This window comes from Solanum lycopersicum, chromosome 1 (genome assembly GCF_036512215.1).
Source record: "Solanum lycopersicum chromosome 1, SLM_r2.1".
NCBI classification, from domain to species: Eukaryota; Viridiplantae; Streptophyta; class Magnoliopsida; order Solanales; family Solanaceae; genus Solanum; species Solanum lycopersicum.
The window spans coordinates 32,438,020-32,463,429 of record NC_090800.1 but is presented as its reverse complement, the minus strand read 5'-3'; the positions used below and the strand labels follow the sequence as shown (position 1 = coordinate 32,463,429).

Sequence of the window (25,410 nt, the reverse complement as noted above, 5' to 3'; positions counted from 1 at the left end):
AAGTAAACCTCAGATATGGCCTGTAATTAAATTTACTTCCCTCCACTTAATCTTACTTATTTCCTAGAACTTCCTAATTTGTATCAAATTTTACTACTCTGCAAAAAAATCGATATAGCTTTAGATGTTCTTGTTCTCTTTGATTCAAATTGTAGTTATTTTTTTATTATGCTTAATCGTCTAGCAATTCTTAGTCATTCAATGAAACAAAATGATTATATACTTCTTAGAGAACACCAATTCTTAGTTTTAAAAGTCTTAAGATTATTGAAGCAAAGGTGAGAGATTCACTGAGACTTCAAGTCAAATATCATCTGGTTTTACAGCTGAAAGGTATATAATATATTTCATTTTCATTAGTTATGCCTGTTGCATAAAGATCTGTTAATAGAATTCTGTATCACAGGTTTATTCCTTATATAAAGCAACAAAGCTTAATCCTTCTATCGAATTAAATTGTACAGTGATACAATTTGATTCTCTTTCTTCAAGAAAAGGTTTCCCTAGCTATCATTTAATTGTTTGTACAAAAAAAACAATTAGATTACAAAAAAAGTAAGCGACCACTATATGGTCATCACAAAAATAATGAAACTCATGGTGCGTCATCTTCAAAGTCTTCTTCAGAGTCATCTTCAAGCTGATCTTCAGGCTCATCCCCATACTCATTTTGAGAATCGTCTTCAAACTCATCTTCAAAATCATCTACAGACTCATCTTCAAACTCCACTTCATTCTCAAATTCAAGTTGTTGAGTAACAAATTCTTTTGAAGGCACATCAATAATTGTTTCTAGTACCATCAGTCCTTGTTAACAGTACTTGACCATTATCTTTTGCTATAGATGGTCCCATAAAATGTTCAGATGGCTCGTTGCCATAACTTTATGGGAGATTAGATTAAACTTTATCACTCATGTTAAACAAGTCTCTCAAAACAGTCTTCATAACATAATGTTTATCTTGATCATATGGATCTTGTACATATAAACATTGGTGTACTTGAGATCCAAGCAAAAAAGGCTCTTCCAGAGAAAATCTCTTGTTAAAATGGACATAATTAAGGACATAAGCATCATTTTTAACCTAATACAAATCGCACTTAAATCGAACAACCTTAAAATGATCTTAATAGTTTAATTCAAGAATATGAACTATTCTGCCATATTAAGTCAAATCAGCAGCAATTGGATTTTTATGATTGAGCTTGCAAAGCTTGTAGTTGAGGCAACTACTGTAACACAACTACTTTGTGTTTTACGTCTTGCATCACGCTTCCTAACATGGAACCTATACCCATTAATTAGATACCCAGAATATCTTTTCGCAACAGAATTTAGTCCTCTAGACAATTGTTTTAGAAAATCAGGCACATCCTCTTGCAAAACACGAGTTTCACACGATTGAGAAAAGTTTTGAATGATTCTTGGACTTGCTCCATTTAGATCTCCATGTCTCATTATTAACTTCTTGCTCATGCTTTCTACACAAAATAATTTTTTTTGTAAGATTATAACTAAAACAAGTTAAAAACTAATTATACAAAAAGAATACTGTATTCAAATCAAGGTTCCTAATATATTTTTTAACCTCGTCACAATTTTCAATAAGTATGAATGTGCCTAGCCTAAAATGATCGGATCAATTTTCTTTGCTCCTACAGAACTCCTTTGTTAGGAAACAAACTCAATGTTTCTGCATCACTTGAGTCACATTCATCATTATTTCGGTCTCTTTTGTTAAATCTGGTATGCACACCCCTATGCAGATATTTGGAGAATAAATTCATACAATCTATTCCCACTCGTGTCTCTGCTATGCGACCTACTTGATAACGTTTATTGTGAATGTATGATTTGAATGTACTCATTTCTCTTTTGATGGAATACATCCATCGATTTTGAGATTGACCTCCTAATCTCACTTCATTTGCCAAAATAATAGACAAATGAATCGTTCTATAAAAAAATGAAGGAGGAAAAATTCGCTCCAATTGATTTATTGTTTCTATGATCTACACTTCTAAGAAATCTAGTTCCTCCAGTGTGATTCCTTTTTGACACAAACGACGGAAGAAGGAACTAAGACAAATAAAAAAAATAGCCACATGATCAGGAAGAATGTTTTTGATTGGCATTGGAAGCAAGTAATGTAACATGAAATGAGCATAATGGTTTTTGTAATTAGACAATTTTCTTCATCTATGTGCACCTACCTATATATATTGGAGGCACTACCATCAGGTAGCTTTGCTGTCTTTAAAACTCCACAAAAAACTGATTTGTATCCATTTGTTATTTAGAAGCACCCTTTTGAAAACTTTGTTCTCTTACTATCTTCAATATCATTTGGATGAAGGTTCTTTCGGATTCCCAGATCTTTCAAATCATATCGGACATTTGCATGATGCTTTGATTTTTTTAGAAATATCCAAAAGAGTTTCATGTATGCTATCAACTATGTTCTTCTCTATGTGCATTACATCAAGGTGATGACGTAACAAATTATTCTGCCAATAAGGTAATTTAAAATAATTGACCTTTTTTTCTATGGGCCATCATTTGATCTTTTTCTCTTCTTTCAAAACACATTTTCAAAATCCTGCAAGCTATTAAGCACATCAGTTCCCTTTAAAAATGGTGGAGGAGTCCTGAATTCAGTTTTATCGCTGAAAGAACTTTTGTTAGATCTCCATGGATGATCCATGGGTAGAAATACAAGACGATCCATATAACACATTTTCGGACTATATTTAAGATAGTGAGAATTAGTACCATCGTCACAACAAGGGCAAGCAAACTTTCCTTTTGTACTCCAACCAGATAATATAACATATACAGCAAAGTCACTAATAGTCCACATAAGAGTTGCTCGCATTTGAAAAGTTTGATTTCTTGAAACATGATATGTTTCAACCCCAAAATCCCACAATAATTTTAATTCATATATCAACGGTTGTAAGTAAATATCAATGTCATTTCCAAGTTATCGCGGCCCAGGTATAAGTCAAGAAAGTATAGAATATTCAGATTTCATGCACATCCAGGGCGGAAAATTATACACCATCAACATAAATGTCCATGTGCTATGTGATATAGTCATGGTTCGAAATGGATTGAACCCATCACTTGAAAAAACAAGTCTCACATTTCGACAATCTAGTGCAAAATCCAGATGCAACCTATCAAAATCATTCCATGCTAGACCATCAGCAGGATGCCTTAACGTTCATCTTTGGAACGCTACTCCTCATTCCACCTCAAAGAATCTCCCGTCTTTGAGCACATAAATGGCCTTTTGACTTTAGAAATTAATGGAAAGTGTCTCAAAGTCTTTGTTGAAACTCAATGTTGGTTTTTCCAAGGCTCAAGTTAACTATAAACTTCAGGAGATTCAATATATCGTGAAGCTCCACAAGTATGGTAAAATTCATCATCCTTATGATCAATCCTGAAAAACATGCAATTATTGGTACATGCATCAATTTTCTCATAATCAAGACCAAGATTCTTAACCATAGACTTGGTTTTATTGTAAGTCGAAAGAATCGCCTCGTTTAATAACTCTAAAAGAGAAGTGAATGGTTCATTGCTCCATCCATGTAGACACTTCAACAAATATAAATGACGTGTGAATGATAATTTAGAGAATCCTGTAGTACAACCAGGATAAAATTCTTGGCTTTTCTCTTCAACTAAGTAATAGAATTTCATGGCATCTTCATGTGGACCATTATTAACTCCTTGAGCATGTGTAACATCAATTGATCATTTAACAACCCATCAACATCATCATGCAAGCAATCTATATAATCTTCAACATTAAAATTGATATCCCATTTCCCGTGATTGATCCATCTAGTGTAGCCTTTAAGAAATTCATAGGCTATTAGATGATCATACACTACATTACTTCGAGTCCAACGAATATTACTACATTTTGCGCATGGACACTGAATTTCCTCCCCTTGAGGATCTCCATAGGAGTAAACAAAATCTAAGAATGATTCAACACCATCAATATAATTTTTGCTATATCTTTCTAACTTCATTAATCCTTGGATGGGATATTTGAATTCCTAGAAGAAGATCAATGTTCAATGTTTCCGTAAGTAACAATAATTAAATCATTTATTACTTCACAAAGAAATTTCAAAATTCATGAGTAAGTTATCAGAATCAAATGTTATGCCGTGATAAAACATTCTTACCTAGTCATGACACTAGTGCTAGTCGAAATCAAACATTGAATCCTCTACAAATGTTTTTGAATGTTGACTATACTACCAATGAAAAATAAGTAAAATTAATAGGATAGAAAGTATTAAAAAAGAAATTAAATTAATAGGTTAGACTCAATTAAATGAACTAATCAAGATTAAAAAGTTCTATCAAGAAGGATTAAGTTGTACAACTAGCTCCTCTCACAATCTATTCATAGTTAGCTTTAAGTAAATATGCTTAAATAGATTAAATGGAGATAATTAGCCCAGAAAATTAGGTTATCAATGTTTACTGGTTTGACAACAAATAAATAGCATCAAGATATGCAGTTTCTCTAAGTGAATAAATTAAAAGCAGAACATTACAATGGCATTTGCATTGGAGCTTCATACCTTTTTTTTTATATAGAGGAATTCTAAAATGGGTACTAGAACAGCATAATCATCATTCTCTAACATATTTTCCAGAGAAATCATTAAAATCTACATAAATGTGTACACAAATACAATGAAATTTGTGGAGTGGCAAAATGTTACGAGTAAGCAGTTTCAAAACCATTGGACAAAGACCCTAAACCTTAAGCTGACAACTCAATAGGTTTGTGGATCAAATCATGATCCATTAATATAGAATTGATCAAATAATCTTCAATCAACAACACAACCAGTATAACCTATACAACCAATCAGATGAGCTATGACAACATGTGCAAACAGTACTATAAGTTGTTGTCATGGATTTCCCAATTCTTGGTGATCGCTTGTTATCTGGAGGGTAAGTTGACAACTAACTTTTTAAAAGTAATTTATATAGTGTGTAAAGTTTAGTTACTTTAATGCGACAAAATAGTTTCTGAGTATACTATCTCACTTGCTCACAATATGTAGTCCAAACAAATTGTACTAAAATAAATTCAAACTAAATCAGGACCTAGACAAACTAAGTTTGATTATATTGAATATTAAAACTTGAAGCCTAATAGCATCAAATAGCATTTGAGAATAAACAGATAGAGATATACAATGACTAAGTTAAAAGATGTTGAAAAAATAAATGAGCCGCACTTCTAGAAAAGGTAAACAACAAGATTTTACAGACGTATTTTGAGAACCCGGAACACATGCAAGAACTAAGATCATCTTGAACGAACTACAAGAAGACTAAGTTAACTTTAAGAAAACAAATCAAATGAAATCAACTCACAAAGTGATACAAACTAGCAGCTCAATATTTCAGTCCCAACAACACATAACACTCTTGTTCTAAAACAAAAAGAGGAAAAATTAAAGGTAAAGAGATGTACCTCTCTTGGAGCGACGAACTCGGGATAGAGATGAAACTAGGAGAGTCTTCAAACAACAAAGCTCGTTGTTCTGCCTCTAATGCCCACTACCCAATAATAAAAGGAAAAACATAAGCATATGAATAAAAAATAGCGAAATAAAATAATATTAACGGATCAGTATGTCTTGATATTTGTGTCTGAATATTGTGGTGCTTATGAATTGTCTATTAATGTCTATCTACAAAAAAAAATCATTTTGATATGAGAGTTCTGCTCTGATCATTGTTGATCCTTTAAAAGTGTATAAATTATTTTGGCATCTATATTTTGACAAACTGCACAAGGTTTTATATTCAGAAATCTGAGCCTGAATAATCTTTAGGTCTTCTATATCTGTAAGAGAGTTGGTGTTGGGATGTGTAAGACTAGGAAGAATGCTCAGCAACAGGTAGCTGAGAATGCACTTCGTAACATGGCTGGTAAGATCCTTTGTGAAATGCCCCTATGAATTTCGTGGTTTAACACTTTTCAAAAATCCTAAGCTAATACTTTGATGGAGATTATTTTTCCTTGGTTTAAATTGTTTCAAGAATACTAAGCTCATACTGACTTCGTAAAAAAAAACTATATAGTTTCGCTAGAAAGTCAATTCTATACTTACTTCTTAAAAAATACGAAATCTAAGACAATAAGTTCACAGAAAAATAAATTGCAGGAGAACGGAAAATAGTAAAAGGAAGCTTTGATAATTTAGAATTTGCATCATAGTTTATATATATATATATATATAATAGGTAAACTAACCGCGCTTCGCACGGTGGTAAACTTCATCTATTAACTTGCATCTCTTTTGAGTGTAATGAAATAATATATGACCAATTGAATTGACATCTAAGCAAGTCCCTCAAAATCGTTGATAGTACTAATTTGCATTGTCAAAAGACATTTTTACTTTTTTTTTTGGTTTCGCGTAGAACATTCATAACATGTAAAGCTTTGCGAATTTTAATCTACTATAAAAGACATGTTTATTTATGTTTGGTTTGACTAACTTGGATCCATGAAAATAGACATTTTAACTTCAATACAATATGCATTATGTTTGTGATCTTTATTTGATAGTATATGAGAATGTTATGACATTGCCGTCATTATTTTTTTGCGGGATAATATATAGATATATATTTAAGCTTGACTTCAAATGTTAAACTAAAAATACTTTGATTTTGAGTCTCTATATATAAATGCAGTAATTCATCTCCTCTGTGTTAATAAAACATTCCCACTTGTAAAATGATACTCTTGTAATGTATATAATTATTTATTAAGTACCAAATGAATCTTTAAAAATGTGGTAAACCACAGGCTATCTTAATTTTTTTAAATATAACCGAAAATACCATTTTCTAGAAATATTTCAATTAATACTTTGACAATGCAAGTATTTTCTATTTTCACTTACTAAAATACTTTATTTGCCTCATTTGTTTTCGCTATCTTCCTCTATATTCGATATGAGTGAATTTTCAAATAATGTCCTTAATTTACTACACAAATGCTTGAGCGTGATTGTATACATGAAAATGATGACGACAACTCTATCGGATGAAACATCTTTAAATACAGAAGTCTGTCAATATGTTACTTTCTAAGTCTATTTGGTTTAACAGTTTTGAGAAGAGAGATATATATTGAATAACTGTAATTTTTTTTGAACTTGTAACATAAATTGGAAAAAACATGAAAACAAAACGAAAAAAAATTATTAGTTAGTTGGATAAAATAATTCCTCAAAAACTAATGAAATTCAAACATTGTAACTTCATTTATAACGAAGACTACAAAGAGTAAAAAAAAAGAGAAATTCCAACGACCCTTCATCGTTTCAACAATGGACAAAGAGGAAATAACATATCATTTTTTACATGTCTTACAATTGTAAAAGATAATGCAAAGTAAATAGACACTACCTCACTTGAGATAGTAAAATTGCCAAGCTTCATGCAATGCGGCTATTCATTCAATATTTAAAGGTTCGAGTGCACTACTTTAAATTCCTTGAATATGTTATCTTAAATGCCAACCACTATTTCTTTGTCCTTCATTTCTTTTTTCCTGTTATCTTTCTTGATTATCTCAAATTATATCTGACCACAACGATACCATGCTTTTTCAAGTCCCAAACTACGGACTGCAAAATCACTTGTTAACAAAAACAATCTGCATTCACAGTTCAATGAGGCTTCAACAGTAAAAATTAAGACAGAGCAAAAGTTATACAAGGGTAAGCAAACTTAGAAACTCCAAATATCCTTCTTTCACTACGTATGCATGTATATATAATTTGTAATGATCCTTATTAATTTTATCCATGATGGATATGTTTTTGACTTGGTATACCATTTACAGTAAAGGTATCTTGTATGGCCAAAGAAAACACAGAATGTATGCAATATACCTCGTCTCATCTGACAATTATATAACATACATTATGGAATACTTATTCTAAAAGTTGAGATTCCCTCTCGCTGAAGCTGATTATTATCAACATACTATATTAGATTAGCAAGCAAAATTACAAAAAAAGAACATTGCCAAGGAAACATAAAAATGACCATAGCAAAAAAATCTAAAAGGTGGACAATAATTTATAGCAATGCAAAAAAATTATAAATGAAAATTGCGTAAATTTAATCAGACCTATAGCAAATCATGTAATGAACTCTAGTTTACTCTTCGTTTTCAGAACTACATTGTAATAATGTGGAATAGTTGTGAGTTTCTAGGGTACATTTTAAATTAAAAGTATAGGATAAAAAAATATAAGCTACTTTATAGATTAGTCATAAATGTGACAGTTAATAAAAATATGCATATATTTTCATTGTAAAAACAATTATTTGGAGACAACTTCACTGCAACCCCAAACTCCGCTCAAGAAAAAGTAATTTGTACTTACTAAAAATAAAAACTACTCAATTGATGAATGTGAAGGTCTTTGCTATCCTGAATAACAGTTGTAAAGAAAAATATATAAGGTTGTAGGTATTTATTGAGTAAAAGAATAAACCTTAGATTTTGATTGTATATTCATTTTTCTTTTTTGTAAACATACAAGACATTGACCTATAAGTAAAGGAAAAAGTCTGTGTAAATTTACATAGGGAATGAACATGGTTGAAATTTACCTAAAGAATTAGCCTAAAATTACCCATGCTTCCAGCGGGAATCTAATAATACTTAAAATCTATCTGTCACTAAAACTAAAATACTCTAGTATCTTACATAAAAGATTAACAATGTAAATGAAAATGATTTTTTTTACATCTTATCATTTAACCTTAATTACATAAACATAAATTAATGACGGTAAAATCACACCAAGATCTCTAACATAAGCAATGGTGTCACTGAGCCACTCAACCTGAGCAATATATACAAATATAGAATTGTGAAGAATAAGAAAAAAAAAGAGGTTCAAATTTTTCGTTATTTTAAAATTAGAGGAAACACCTTCAATTTATTGAAAACAAATGGTAGAGTGAAGAAATATTTATTGTGTCTTATCGAAAATGTTATGACTATTTGGAAAAGCTGCAACCCTTTAGAAAGGTCACAACCTTTCATAAAAGTCACAATTTTCATAAAAGTAACAATATTTTCATCTATTTCAGCCATTACGTGAACTCCATCTAACAAACAGTGAAAGTCAAGCAAACAAGATAGTGAAGCGACAAACAAACTTTGAGTTCAGTTTGATGTCATTAATAAACTTGAATCACTCATTCTAAGTTAAAGGTTTTTCTGGAGCAGTACTGATAACTGTCTGGCTTGTTCCGTGTTTGAAAAAAATTCAAATCCCAATAAATATAACTGCCCTACTAGTTTGAAAGAGTTACAGTTGCATAGGTTTACCCTGAGACCTGCTTTGTTGACAGCAATCGCGAATTGCGTGATCTTGAAATTATGGAGATTATAAACTATAATTTCCTCGAGGCCGAGTGGGACAGAAGTGAGGACATCTATCAAATTCTTAAGACTTCGCATTATCAGATGTGTTTGTTACAGAATGGCAAGTTGATGAGGAAACATTTTCTAAGCTTGTGGAATTAATACTAGAACATTGTCACAGGCTTATGGAGATCCCTTCTGCATTTGGGGATATAGACACTGTAAAGTCCATTCGGGTGGTTTAAACTAGCCGTCACCTTGGAAATTCAGCCACATAATAAGTATGTTTTTAAGAAATCAACAGGAAACACGATCAAATAATTGAAGGCAGTTCCCTTATTTGCATCAACATTCATTTCGTCATATATACCAAAAACCACACGCATGCCTCTGTGTTTTCACTAATCATACATAAAAATATGACATTTAAACAATAGTTGCTACTCTAAAGAAATTAGAATTTAACATAACAATCTCACTTGAATCAACTAAACCCAAAAAAAACATATGTATAATAAAACCAGAAGATCCTGTAAAGAGAAAGGAGCTTACGATACTAACCGACTCAAAGTCTTCCGAGCGATAATTCTGTCACAATTCAAAAATGAACGCGATGGCACTCGTTTTATCCCACCAAGACAAGTTAGCGTAAAACTCAACTATCACAAAGAAATGCGAAAATTTCATAATCAATTCAAAACACCCCCAAAATGTGGTTGTCAAATATATAAGCCTCTAATGTATTACAATTGATTTAAAACAAATGCTAGTCTCAAATGAACTTGTTTCTAGATAGAACAAGTCATAACTAAGGAGAAACAAAGTTCGTTGAGATGTCAAAGAAGGTACCTCACAAATCTCCAAGAAACCTCAGTGAAGGAGAAGAGAAATATCATAATGTCTGGGCTAGTAACCTACAAAAACATTTGTAGTAATTAGGGGTGAGTACCATCAACACGGTACCCAACAAGTGAACTTCTAAACACAAGCTAAGGGGATAAAATACGTGTGCTCCTTACATACCAACATAACCTCCACAACTACAACCTGCATAAAAATCAGCCCAACCTAACAGTTCACAATTTCCATAACACCCAGCTCATCAAATCATTTTAACAAATTACACATCCTCAACTACGAACTCAATATTCAACAATCAGAACTTTTACAAAAAGGCACTCACAATATCATAAGATAAAGTTCATCAATTAGAGGTAATCAAATATCAAGTACTTCCCAACCACCAATAAAACGCATAATCACCAAGAATGAAAAATGTCATGGTATGCAATGCAATATGACACTGTGAAGAAATATGACTCAGAATACCAATTTCTCTCTTAATTGTATATACATGATACTCCTCGAAAATACATGGAGAGTTCATGACCCATGGTGGAATAGTGAGGTCCATATACAGACACGGACGATCTCCACGTGTCTGTGCGGACGATATCAATGCACTATCATAAATAAAATAAATTTTGCACGGACGATCTCCACGTGCCCAAAATCATAATCATAACTTCTCTATCTCACATACGATCTCCACGTGTCAAAATAATCATAACTCGATCTCAACACGGATGATCTCCACGTGTTAGACCTTTATACATACCCAATCTCATGTCAATGCATGTGCACAATATGATATCAAATAAAGAAGATGATGCAACATCTCAATAAAACAAATATCCCTATGACATACAATCACCTCAATTACCACAATTATATGGGTTCAGTAAACAGCAAAATCACACATAATAAATCAAATCAACAATATATTAGTTAATGCTCATATATTTCGGCATTTTTCAATTACAATCTGCATTCTATAGTAATAAACCTTCTCATTATAACACTGATACTAGTATCATTCTCAACACATCACATACAAACAAATAATCACATTGTCTTTTACTATCCCTTTTTATTATTAGATTTAATCAATATGGACAAGTCAACCCATCACCAAGTCTCATTACTCCCAAACATATATCACGAGGAAATACACGCATTTCATACACTTAGCAGGTGTTTAGAAATTCACTTGCCTCAAATAATCAAGAATTCACTTCGACACTTGAGTCTTCCACTTTCGTTGTACTTCCAACTCAAAGAACCTTGTTCACATTGATAATCACAATAAGATTTCGAAACTAACAACACTCATAGTACTATATATTTAGCCTAGATCCATTAAAACTCACCCAAATATATAATCAACTTCCTAAATCTTAATGTCAATTCACATGTGAACTCTATCAATTTTCTTCAAATTTCAAGTTAGGATTTATTTGTTTTTAAGTTTAAATTACATAACTAACCAAATTTTTTATTTATTTTAAAGTTTTAATTATCTGACTAACCAAATTTTATATCTTTACTCTAAACCTAAAACCCCAATTTATCAAAAAATGTGATAAAAATTATATGAGAGTTCCGCACCCAGAATATTCCAAATATAATAAGAACACCCAAAATTCAATCCCAATTTTTAATGTATAGACACCAAATTGATTAACTCTTTCATAACTCTAGTTACTGGTAATAAATTTTTTTATTCCAAATTTTTCCTATCAACTTTTCACAACACAACTCAGTTTATATATAATCACTCTTCATCATTACATTCCACGACCTTCCTCACAAAAAAAAATAATTTTTCATGCCTAGAAGAACTTCGTTATTTCTTACTCTCTTTCAATAATAATAATAATAATAATAATAATAATAATAACAACAATAATAATTATATATAATTTAATAATAACAATAATAAAAGGTACTACCTACCCACATATAAGGGATCATTAATTCAAACCACTACATCATACGATTGCTAATAAGAATATAGATCATATAGCCGACTAAAAATGTATACAATCAAAATACGTGGATGATCCCACCCTTCAAACAATTCATGTAATTATGATTAATATCCATACTCCTATCCAGTAATATTACAAATATGAAGAAATATTTAGACAAGTTTTTACCTGAAAGCATTGTCGCCTCCTCTTTTCGAATTGACTATCGTCTTAGGGTTTCTCTGTTTTTTTTTTCCTGCTTTGTTGTGACTAAAATAAATAATCACTACTATTTAATTCTGATTTTTATTATTTTTACATGGGTTAAGTGGTATTAAATAAACTACAATACTTGTTTCATTAATTACCAACTAATAAAATTTACTTATTTAATAAATATTTGTCAATTAAATAATCGTAATTATCGACCAGTTCAAAAAAAAATCAAACCAATTTCACCAACTAATTAAAAATAACATAGGGCAAGTATCGAGATGGAAAAAATGGTAATTTTGAATAAATTTTTAAAACTGACCTTTCGGGTCATTACATTATCCAGCACTAAAACTCTTGTTCGTCCTCGAATATAAAGAAGGAGAAGGAAAAATAACCGACTTTAACAAAAGCCTCTGTTATGGTTTTCTTTTTTTGAGTCGGTGTTCACCTCTCTGAATAAGCTCCTTAACACCTTTACAATAAGGTCTAATACTAATAAATGAACTTTCAAATCAAATTTTGGACGATTATAAATCAAGAGTGATGATGAAGCATTACAATAATCCATGAATTCAATCTGAACTAAAACACACTGGACCATTACACAATTATCAATATCAATCTTTTCTTATATAATCAAGAGAAAATTCTGAACCAATATCATCTACAATCAAAAGTAAACTTGAATCTGCTACTACATTCCCAAAATGTACAAATCATCATTGATCTTATCAATATTTCCTTCTCACAATATAATCTTTTCACAAGCTTGACTTATAAAAAATATAATTTTTATACATCGGGTACTCATCAAGGGAGGATCAAGCCTATATGATAAAAAGAAGAAAATGATCATGTAAACACCCAACAAGTGAGACACTTCAAAATGTAAAACCTCTAACAACACTTTTAGACAATTGTAATTCTTCATAGCTCTTATATAAGCTCTCATAAGCAAGGTGTGTGATAGAACATCTGATATATCAGCTATCCCAAACAACACTAAATCTATCATAACTAGAATGACCAATTATGTCTAAAGATCCTTAACTATCAATAGAAGATAAGAGGATCGGTATATCTGATTCACCACTAGGAATTCACCCATTGATGCGAAGCTACACACGGCTGTAGCAAGTGAATCATACTCCAAACGATATCAAGAATAAAATAGTTGATCACATAAGAATATACAGAATCAAGGTCGAATAATACAAGATACTTCCTCCATAGTGCTCATATCCAACATATTCATTCATCTGACTATTTATTTTATTTTTAGCAACCCATAATCCACCAGTCTGATCTCCATTACAATATTACGCATACTTGATTTATCAAACTCCACATACTTCTCACAGTACTCTACTAAAATCAACACTCTTAATACTAATAAACATCAACACACAAGCGATAAACTTTACTTTCAAACTATCACTAGTATCAAGGTCTTCTTAGCAAATACATTATCGCCTTCATAAGTTTCAAATTTAGTCTCCCCCTCTTTTCATGTAAGTATTTCATGATAAATATGGATCCCAACCAATGTTGATAACACAAATTTAAAAATTGATAGAACAATTCATCGAGATAACACTATTGAATCACGCACAATGTGAACTTCACTCAGTCTTTCGCATACAGTATTCCAACTACCATTCTGAATCTTCACATACTATATGCTAAAACTCAGAGAAATCCCTAATCACTCTCATAAACATATACTATAAACACATAAACTCTACTCACCCTTTATTGCCTATGTGACACATCATGACAACCTATATCGTCCCATCAATAAAGTAATTCAATGGCTTCAAAATTCTCATTGACCTTATAGAGCTATAAGTCTACACTGTTTAACATCCATAAGTTACTTATCCTATTTTGAACAATCTAACTCGACATAACCACATAGAATCATCCACACATCATTATTTGTAACCCAAACACAAACTCAATCCTTATAAAATCATATCATAAAATCCTAGTAAGTCTATACGGAACCAATTCACATCTGTAATCATGTTTGAAATCATAAGTGAAAGTTCATACAATATTCAACTTTAAACCCTGGGTCTATATGAGAGGTCTTATTCTTTCACCTCTCTTAAATTCTTTCCATGAAGTAAAATTTAAACATCTTTAACTCTTTTATATACCAAATTCTTGTTCCCTTCGCTAACTTGCTTACCAGTCTTATTCTTTTGACCAACAACTTATGACATTTCTCCTTATACTCTAAACTAATACTTCAAAGTGAAACATTTCCATAGGTTCCATGTCAATCAAAAGTATCCAAATTTACTCAAATTATACAAAAGTCCTTCCAAAAGATCAATAACCAATGTGATCAATCATTTCATACCTTACTAATCTATAAATTGACAAAACATGTTATCACAAATATAAACCCATCATGAAAAACTTTATATTTTTTCCCAATCATGTTACACAATCCCATTATCTATCAACACTACTTAATACATTGGATATTTTTTATGAAATTATGTATCTTGGCTTATCATTAATCGCCTCTCCATCGACCTTATCATATCCTTCGCTACAAATTAATTCAACCATACTTATTATAGAACTCAAATCCACAAAAGATCTTTTAATCACACTCGAGCTTAACGTGTGTAGGCTTCTTTCTCAAATCTAATCAAGAAATTTTTAACTAATATGAAATAATGTAACCCTATCACCATAACTATAGGAAAACGGATAGAACCATATGCCTTTAAATCCAATTTTCAACCCTTTAATATATATTATTAGCCCTTGCAATCAAAATAAAATATTCTTGTTCTCACCTCTTTCCGAAGGCTACACTTCATTCCATATTTTTTTCATTATGACTTTATTGCTTTAAGTTTTATAAGAGCGGTGTCCCCGCATCTCCTAAAAAATATTCATAAAATCACATTACTCACCAAATACTAGAAATCCACAACCTTAGATACTCACAAGTCCTTATTACCATACAATAATTTTTTAACCAACAATCCTTAGTATATAGTTGCATTCCAATCATAATTTATTCTAAAATATTATTACCACCTTTCTTAGTTATCCTCTACTATCATCACAGATTTAACCTCACCATAAACATGACATCTCAAACCTAGCTATACCAATAAAATTTAAAAGATTAATGCAATTTTATTCACATTTTCTTACTAAAATTCTCAATTAACATCACATAGATATACTTGTTAGGCTTCATTTACCTATAAGCTTGTCATATTAATCCACTCGATCTCTTGGAGCGTACGATGAAATCACCATTTATTTAAATCCATCATTTAAAACCGACACACATTTATATCGTACTAAAGATCCACCACTAAAAGCTTTCTTATAAATTATGCTTAGCCAAAGCATCCGTAGCAAAAAACTAGTTGGTTTCTCAAATGTGAGTGCACATCAAATCTAATCATATGAGTATGTGATACAACTAGTAACTCTTAAGTAATTAATATTCTCACTTGACAATTGTCGTATCTATTTTCATACAATAGTGGTACAACATCGTGAAAAATCATTAGATCCATCACTAGAACACATCATTCCAACTGAAAAGATTGTACTCAAATAGCCTATACATCTTTAAGTTACTAAAATAGACTATTCAAATCAATATGCATACCATTTTTTATATTTAGCAGAATTAATAGTTAAGAAATTCATTCGTTCCTTTAATCTAAATATTTTTTTAATATTATTTATAATATATTCTAGATATGACATGTCTTGGGTTCTTTGGTACATATATAAATTTTCCTCAATCAATTATTCTAATAATTTTATATTTTCCATAGATTCTATTCAATATAATGAATATTTATAGTTCATTTTAATCTGAATTTATTTCTAAATCATACCATTCTATTTTTTCATAGTCTAAATCTCGTAGGTCTATTTCATACCATTGTTGATTTAATATATCTTCTGCTTCGTTATCAATAAATATTTTTCCCATATTATTCTTTTTAATTCAATCATTTCTATAACTTGAAGTATATTTAAGATTAAAGTTTCATAGCTTTTTATCATTTCGTCATTTATGTATGTGGTCATGTTTATTGATATGTGGGGGTTTTCAATTATTCCTTCCTATCATATTCATAATCAATTAAATTTATATTACATTATTATGAACTAGGTTATCTGTTTATCATGTTTTCCTGTCAGTACTAGCATCGTACTTTAGTGGATACTTCCTTCTTATTAGCGCCTCAACTTTGTTTACTCCCCTAAAGGGCTTTCCTCGCCTACGATTTTCAATATTAGGATGGCATAGTATAGATGTTTTCTCCCTGTTTCCAGTGTGCTGATAAACTAGAAATCATGATTCAAATAATTCTAATACATAATAACTAACATAAAATTATTCAGTCATATATATGATATTCAGGAATATATGAAATTAATTCCGTATATTTTTTGAAAAATATACCTTTGTTTCTTGCGTATTTATGCTATTTGAAATATCTTATTGGATTTCAGATCGTTGCTCAATTCATCTCAATACTAATTTTTTAGTTGAGAGAGTGTTTTAAAAGAAAGCTTTATATTTCAGGCCTTGCCCACCTTTATGTTACATATTACTTCCTTTATATAGAAAGAAATTAGTGCATAATCATACTCCTACTATACTCTACACTTACTTTACAACTATTTCTACCGTACTACATTTATACTTGTCTTTTTAATAATACACCCTACCTACCATACTTTGCACTTGTCAACATATCTTTAATAATACACATGCATATGTGGACTAAGTTATGTGACTACTACTACATATTTCAAGACTTTTACATATCTATTTTTGGCTTTATGTGGCCAAGCAATTTTTTCTGTTTCCTTTAATCTTCATCTTTATCTTCTTGCCATCTTCCATCTTTATCTTTTATCTTCATCTTTATCTTCTTGCCATTTTCCGTCTTCATCTCTTATTCTAGCTGGACGTCTTGAATTATATTATCTTCTCCATTGCATTTTGAACATATGTGATCAGGGTATTTGTGACCAATTAGCTTGCAATATCTTGTTGATAACTTTTCCCAAATAAATCCAACTTTAAGTGCTCGTGTTGTAGGTCGTTCTTCTGGCTTAAGTAATGATAAAATCCATCTCTAGACTTCATCCATATCTACTTTCCTTAGCTCCCTTGAATTGGAATAAATCATTAACTGATCCCTTGCAGAGTAGCTCCATATAGTGTTTCCGGTTAAATAATTATTTGCTAGTTCTTGTATAATGGTTGATATACCAATTGTTCTCTAATTGGCACAGAAGTTTGGTATGTCACTTTTTTGTAACTCTAATTTTTGTTCAATATCTTTTTGTATTATAATACCTTTTGTTAAAATTATCTTTACTACTTGTATAGGAGGTTTTATCTCGTCGTATAATATCTCTGCTATTACCGTATAAAATTTTACATAGAATAAATTCCCCCTAGTAACTCTCTTATAAGTAATAAATGCTTTATGTAGCTCCTGCGATCTTTTATTTCCCCTCCGCCATATGTATATATTGTATTTATTAATCCATAGTTGTAACATGTCCTAACTAAGTTGGCCTTACTTTTTGATTGTGCAATCAGTTTACTATAACCTTGTAATTTTTGGGTTAAATAATCCTGGTTGGGTTCTTGGGATGTAGAAGATCTGGGTTTAAGGTTTAAAAACATTAGAATTTTGTATATATTTTCTATATAGATTCTCATAATATGATTATATGTTCTTTTGTCATGGTGTAGGCTGTCTGCGTATGAAGAAGTTTGTGTTTTGTAGTTAATATGTTTTTGGTGTTAGCCTCGAGGTAAATCATTTTTGGAATAACTGGTTTAAGTTTGAATTCTCAAGTTTTCACTAACTCGTTGGTTTGTACCTGCAACTGTATTTAAACAATTGTTATGGTTTTTAGGTGTTTCCCAACATCACCGTTTAGCTTTGGATTCTTTCTGTCTTCCAATTGACATAGTTCCGCATTTTTAAAGTCATGTTGCTGACTTATGCTAGTTTTAGACTTCAAATTATCTTCATTAGTCTTTAGCTTTTGTATCTCGTTGTCCATACTATCCACTTTTGTAGAAAGTGTAGTAATAGCTACGAATATCTTTTCAATTGTATCTTCTCCCTTAGTCTCAGTAGCTTTGTCGTGATAAGTAACCTGCAATAACATTATTATCAGTTTTTATTACTTCAATTGTAAATGTGACATTTAATATATTTAATACTAATCTCCTTATTTTTTTGTTGTTATCGAATCTTTTATTTGTGTTGTTATTGTTAGCCACCATTTTACTTGTGTATTATCTGTTCTTATAACGAATTTGTTATATACAATATATGGCTTAAATGATAATAAACACATATAAACTTAATATAATTTTTTTCTATTTATTTTCCATTTTATTTCTGTATTACTAAATGTTCCTGAATAACACCTGCAATGGTATTCTATTGTATTGGCATCATACTTGTATTTTAACATTCCTCCATAACTTTTTTCACTCACATCTGATTCTATTATATAAGTGGATTTTTTATTTTCATCTGGAAAGTATAGTTTAGGTATGTTTTTACATAATAATTTTACCTTTTGTATATGTATTTGGTCTTTTTTATCAAACTGATATACCATATCTTTCTTTAATTTTTGTTGTAATAGTCTTAAAGTTTCTGCTAATTTTTGTATGTATTCTCTTACTTGATTTACTAGGCATAAGAATGATTGTAATTTCCTTTTTGTGTCTACTTGTTCATTTGAGTTAATTATTTTTTGTACTCTATGTGTTTGCAATTTTATTCCGCTTTTATCTATTTGTATTCCTAAGAATTCTATTTTATTTTTCATTATATCTTATTTCTTTTTACTTTGACTTATACCCGAATATTCTATTATATGTATAAAATTTTCTAATAATCTTACATGTTTATCTTGTGTTTTGGAATATAATAGTATATCATCAATATATATATACAATTTTCTATTTGTGTAAAGTAATTGTATATACAGTGTTGATACCTACCTAGTGCGTTTTTATATCTAAATGGTAATACATTTAGTTCATAAAATCCTTGTGGTATAGTGAATGCTGTTAGTTTTTTAGACTCTTCTTCTAGTTTTAAGTTATAAAATCCGGATTTACAATAAAATTTGCTAAAATAATTATATCCTTGTATTGGTCTTATCTATAGTATTTTATTTGGTATCGAATAATTATAATTTTTTGCATTTAAATTTCTATAATCAATAACCATTATTCTTTTTCCTCTTTTTTGTTTCCTCTTTTTTGTTCACTATGTTTAGTTACTATAAATGTCAGGCTTGTGTTCTTATTATTGCTTTCTTTAATATATCCTTTTTCAAATAATTCATTTATATGTATCTTAAATTTGGTTAAATCATTTAAATTATATTTTAATTTTTTTGGGTTATTATACTATTATTATCAATTACCTCTCACTTTTGTTTTATGTTTTTCCCATCCTTGTAAAGGATCTTCACTATATAATAATTCTAACTTATCTTGGATTATTTTTACTTTATTTGTAGAGAATATAATTAATTCTATCTTAGGGTCTTCTTCTTTTATATCTTCTAAGTTTTACGTAATTTTCTCACTTCCTTTTATCCATTCTATTGTTTTTCATTTTTTGTCATTTACTCTTTTTGCTCCTATTTTTTGTTTACATGGTGTTGCGAACCACCAGTGTGTTTTTGTTATTATATGTGGGTATAATTTTTCTAAAAAAAGGCACTCCTAATAGCATATCTTTTGTAGTCAATTAAAAATTATATATTTCTTTTATAGTTAATATCTTATCCCATATTTGTATTTGTATATTTTTTGTCTTATATCTGATCATACTTCCTTTATTATTAAATCATGTTACTGCTATTGGTGTTTTTAATTTTTTTCATTTATCTTTCGGTAAACAATTGTATTTACATATATTATCTTTTGCTCCCGTATCTATCATCGGTGTATAATATCTTTTGCAATATCCCTCAATTATTATCTTTGAAAGTATATGTATTTTTATATTTTTATCCTACCAAAAATCTTTTTATCATACTCTTTTATTATTATAATTTATTGTCGATTGTTTGTCTTCTATATTATATGGTTTTACTTGTTCTAACCATTTTATTTTAAAAATAATATTTTCATCTCCTTGATATTTTTTAAATTTTATTACTATTGGTACTCCTCCAATGATTATTTCCTTTTCTGTAGTTTCTTCGGTATACATTAATGCTTTTGTTAGTTAAAGGCATGATTTTCCAGTAGTTTTTATTTCATCTTCCGTAACTAATTTTCTTGTAATATAGTTATCTTTTCGTCCTGTATCTATTAATATTAAATATTTTCGTTGTTCCTTATTCCCATTATGTAACACCTCTTATCCAAAACTGACCAAAAATTAGTTTTTCAGAAAAATCTGCAAGTGCTACCAACAGTAGCATCGATGGACCGTAGCCTGAACCACGGTCCGTCCTGCACAACCGTCGATGGGAATCAGAAACTCCCAAAAGTTTCAGCCTAGAAAAATTGATCAAGTCTTGAACGACGGACAGAATTACGGTCCGTAGGTCAAACGACTGTCCGTAGTCCGTGAGTGTCGATCAAGACTCCCTTTAACAGCTCTCTCACAAGATCTATGGATGACCAGCATGGTTCGTAGGTGCACCTACGGTCCGTAGGTCAAACGACTGTCCGTAGTCCGTGAGCGTCGATCAAGACTCCCTTTAACACCTCTCTCACAAGATATATGGATGACCAGCATGGTTCGTAGGTGCACCTACGGTTCGTAGGTGGAAAGTTTTCAGCCACTTAAAGAGAAATGCAATTGGATCAACTTAAAATGATCATAACTCTTAGCACAAAATGAATTAGGTCTCCCATGACCTACCCACAGATAGATAATTGAATTATCTTTCCAGCGAACCGACCATGCTAAAATCAAACCTCAGAGTAAAACGTTATGCCCATTTTAGTAGAGGTCTGCCGAACAGGCCCTTATGACGGACCCAATAAGGGTCGCTGGGCTCACGAAGGACCGTCAGTCCTGGCCGTCATGAGGCCCGACAGTAATCATCCCAGGGGTCTTTTTGACCTTTCCCACTCCTTTTAAACCTTAAGTTACGTCGTTTTGACCCTAAATCATCCAATTTTAGTCATTTTAAGACTAGAAATATACTAAAAACATATCCAAGTCAAATCATTAAATCAAAATATAGACAATTAGAAGCAAGAGGAGAGAAAAAAGCTCAAGAACCCTAGTTCAAGAACGCTACAATCTCCAGCAGTTCTAGCCCCGAAACATAAGTATTTTTCCGTGGATTTCATCACCATGTATGTGGGATTTCACTAATGAGATTCTTTCACCCATTGAGTCCCTAATTTTCAGTCTGATTCTTGAATTTCTTGTCATGATTAAACCTAAGGTTTCTATAACTTTGTTAGAACTTCATGAATTTATTAGTTATATGTTCCAAATCAGATTATCATGTTATTATTAAGTTTATTGCATTAGTTTCAGAACCCTAGCTTAGTATTTCTTTAGTTCTTGAATTACACATTCTAGATCACATATTTCAGAAACTTCAGATATACATGCCTCAGTTATAAATGCATAATTACCAGATTAATTGTTGCATTCTAAGTTTGCATGTTCAGTTTCGAGCTATCCAGTATTTACAAAATTCATTGGCAGTAGCATAATACCGAGTTGGACTATGGCTAAGCTTACCCAACAATCCCAAAACTACAAACCAAGTAGGTTGTAAGTCCCCTCAATGGGAAATCAGTTTAGTGATCCCGCCAGCATGCCTTTATACCTTTGGCAGGGTCTACTAGGTCCTCTCGATGGGGCGTATACATCAGAATCCACATTTAGCTCATGTTGTTTTATTATCGGTTATTAGTAGCTCCACAGTTCAGTCAGATTCTCTGCATTGACCATTTATCAGTATATTCAATATTCAGTTTCAACATGGTAACTGATCATTGCATCCAATTAGCTTAGAAATCAGCACATCGCGTCTAGATTATTATATTTTATTTTGTGCTTGTTCAACTATATTTTATTTCAGCTTTGCTCTATCTTAGTACTGACGCATAGGTGCGCTACATCTTCTCGTGATGTAGGTTTAGGTTCACAACATCAAGATCACGCATAGATCGATTTCCCGATCTCCAGTTCAGCAGATTCAGTGGTGAGTCCTCATTCTCTGAGGACAACAATAATGGGTTTCATTTCAGTATTTTGTCATTTAGTTTAAGTTTTTGCTAGATTTAGTTGGGGCTTGTCCCAGTATTTCTAGTTTAGTTTAGAGGCTATTTTCAGACATACTTAGATTCAACTTAGTATTGAATTAATATTTCTTTTGTATTAAACGCATTGTTTTCAAATTTCTCAGTTATAGAATATGGGTATTTCCCATCTTTTCATTTTACGTATGATTTAGCTTACGCAAAAGTTTATTATCTTTAGTATGCTCATGATCATGCCAGCAGGGTTAGCTTGGGATTACGTGGCGTCCTAGGTTTCATGTCTGCCTCTTGGGGGTAACTTGGGGCGTGACAAAACATGGTATCAGAGCACTATGTTTAAGTGTCCTAGGATGTCTTAAAAGCCTCACTAAGTAGAGTACTTTTCATGGGTGTAAAGTGCACCACATCTAATGAGATGGAGGCTATAAAGTGTTTCAGGAAAAACTTCACTTTCTTGTTACTATTATCGTGCGTAAGGTATGATCAAATTCCATTCTAACTTGACGTTGTGCGCTTAAGATCATTCCTTCTCGTAGAGCTTAGGTATGGAATGCTAATGGACGCATTGCTAACGCAGTTCCTCTAGTACCTGAGAAAGAAGTTCAAATGCAGAGTTTCAGGATGCCAATTCAGCTTTTGGCTCAAAGTATGACCAACAGGAACAATCAGCAGGTTCTTGTTCCTACTAATAGAAATGACCGACTAGTGGCAAACAGACTTGTGATTTTGTTAGGATGATTCTGCCGAAGTTTTTAAGGTTGCAAGTTGTTAAGGACCCACAAAAGTTCATTAATGATGTCAAGAAAATGTTTTGTGTTATGTAAGTAACTGGTAGTCACAGGTGAGATTGACATCCTACAAACTCAAGGATGTACTCACATATGGTTCACTCTGTGGAAAGACAACAGACATGACTTTGTCTTTGTAACTCAATATAGCAGTCCAATTAATGTCAGTCCAAAAACTCTTTTAGAACCTTTCTTAATCTCTACTCTAGTCGATGACCCAGTTATAGGTAGATGGGTATACAAAATTTGCCCTGTCATAGCCTCTCAGAAAGTCACCTTAGCAGATCTAGTAGAGTTAGAAATGGTAGACTTCGATGTCATTCTATGAATGTATTGGTTACACTCATGTTATACCAAAGTCGATTGTAGAACTAGAACTGTTCATTTTTAATTTCCAGACGAACCAATCTTAGAATAGAAGGGTAGTAGCTTAGCGCTTATAGGTTGATTTATTTCTTACCTTAAGGCTAAAAAGATGATCTCTAAGGGTTATCTCTATCATCTAGTTTGGTTAAGGATTCTAGCCTTGAAACCCCAACTTTTGAGTTAGTCCCAATAGTCTGTGAATTTCAAGAAGTGTTTCCAAAAGATCTTCCTAGAGTCCCTCCCGAAAGGGAAATCGACTTTGGAATTTATCTCCTTCCAGATACCCAGCCTATTTTCATTCCTCCTTACAGAATAGTCCAGCAGAGCTTAATGAATTGAAAGAGCAGTTGAAAGACCTTCTAGATAAAAGTTTCATCAGACCTAGTATTTCATCATGGGGTGTACCAGTATTGTTCGTAAAGAAGAAAGATGGTTTTCTCAGAATGTGCATTGACTATAGACAGTTGAACAAGGTCACAATCAAGAATAAGTATCCCATCCACAGGATTGATGACTGGTTTGACCAACTTTAGGGTGCAAGTCATTTCTCAAAGATAAACCTCAGATCGGGTTATCATCAGCTCAAAGTCATAGATAGTTACATTCCAAAAACAGCCTTCAGAACTCGGTATGGTCATTCTGAATTTGTAGTTATGTCGTTTGTACTAACCCATGCTCTTGCAAATTTCATGGATTTGATGAACAGAGTGTTCAAATAGTACTTAGACTTGTTCGTTATCGTATTCATTGATGATATCCTCATTTACTCTAGGAGTGAGGAAGAACATGCAAGTCATTTGAGATTATTTCTGCAGACTCTCAAAGATCGCCAGTTATTCGCTAAGTTTAGTAAATGTGAGTTTTGGTTGCAATCCATTGCTTTTGTTGGTCACATTGTAACGAGCGAAGAGATCCACGTAGCTTCACAAAAGATAGAAGCAGTGAAACAATGGCCCAGACCTACCTCTGCTACAGATATCAGAAGTTTCTTAGGTCTATCAGGTTATTACAATAGGTTCGTTGCAGGATTTTCATCCATAGCCTCACCATTGACTAAGTTGACTTAGAAGATGGTCAAGTTCCAATGGTCAGATGATTGTGATAAAAACTTCGCAGAATTGAAAATTAGATTGACTACAGCTCCTGTCTTGACTCTACCAGAGGGTTCAGATGGTGATGTGATCTATTGCAATGCATCCAGAGTTGTAATTGGTTGTGTGTTGATGCAAAAAGATAAGATTATATCTTATGCCTCTAGAAAGCTTAAGGTGCATTAGAAGAACTATCCAACTCATGACCTCGAGCTTGCAGCAGTGGTGTTTGCACTCAAGATATGGAGACACTACTTGTATGGTGTTCATGTATATGTATTAACCGATCATAAGAGCCTTCAATATATGTTCACCCAGAAAGAGTTGAATCTTCGCCACAGGATATGTCTTGAGTTCCTTAAGGATTATGATATGAGTGTG

General features: G+C 31.6%; 1 long non-coding RNA gene across 1 annotated transcript; it reads right to left on the bottom strand.

Annotated features, from left to right (window-relative positions):
* Positions 1–521: 521 nt before the first annotated feature.
* LOC138348344 (uncharacterized) lies at positions 522–10,569 on the bottom strand. The gene is made up of 2 exons (XR_011220881.1): positions 10,308–10,569; positions 522–10,117 (listed from the first exon to the last, which is right to left on the bottom strand). It is a non-coding gene; the product is annotated as an uncharacterized lncRNA (long non-coding RNA).
* Between the last annotated feature and the right edge of the window lie 14,841 nt (positions 10,570–25,410).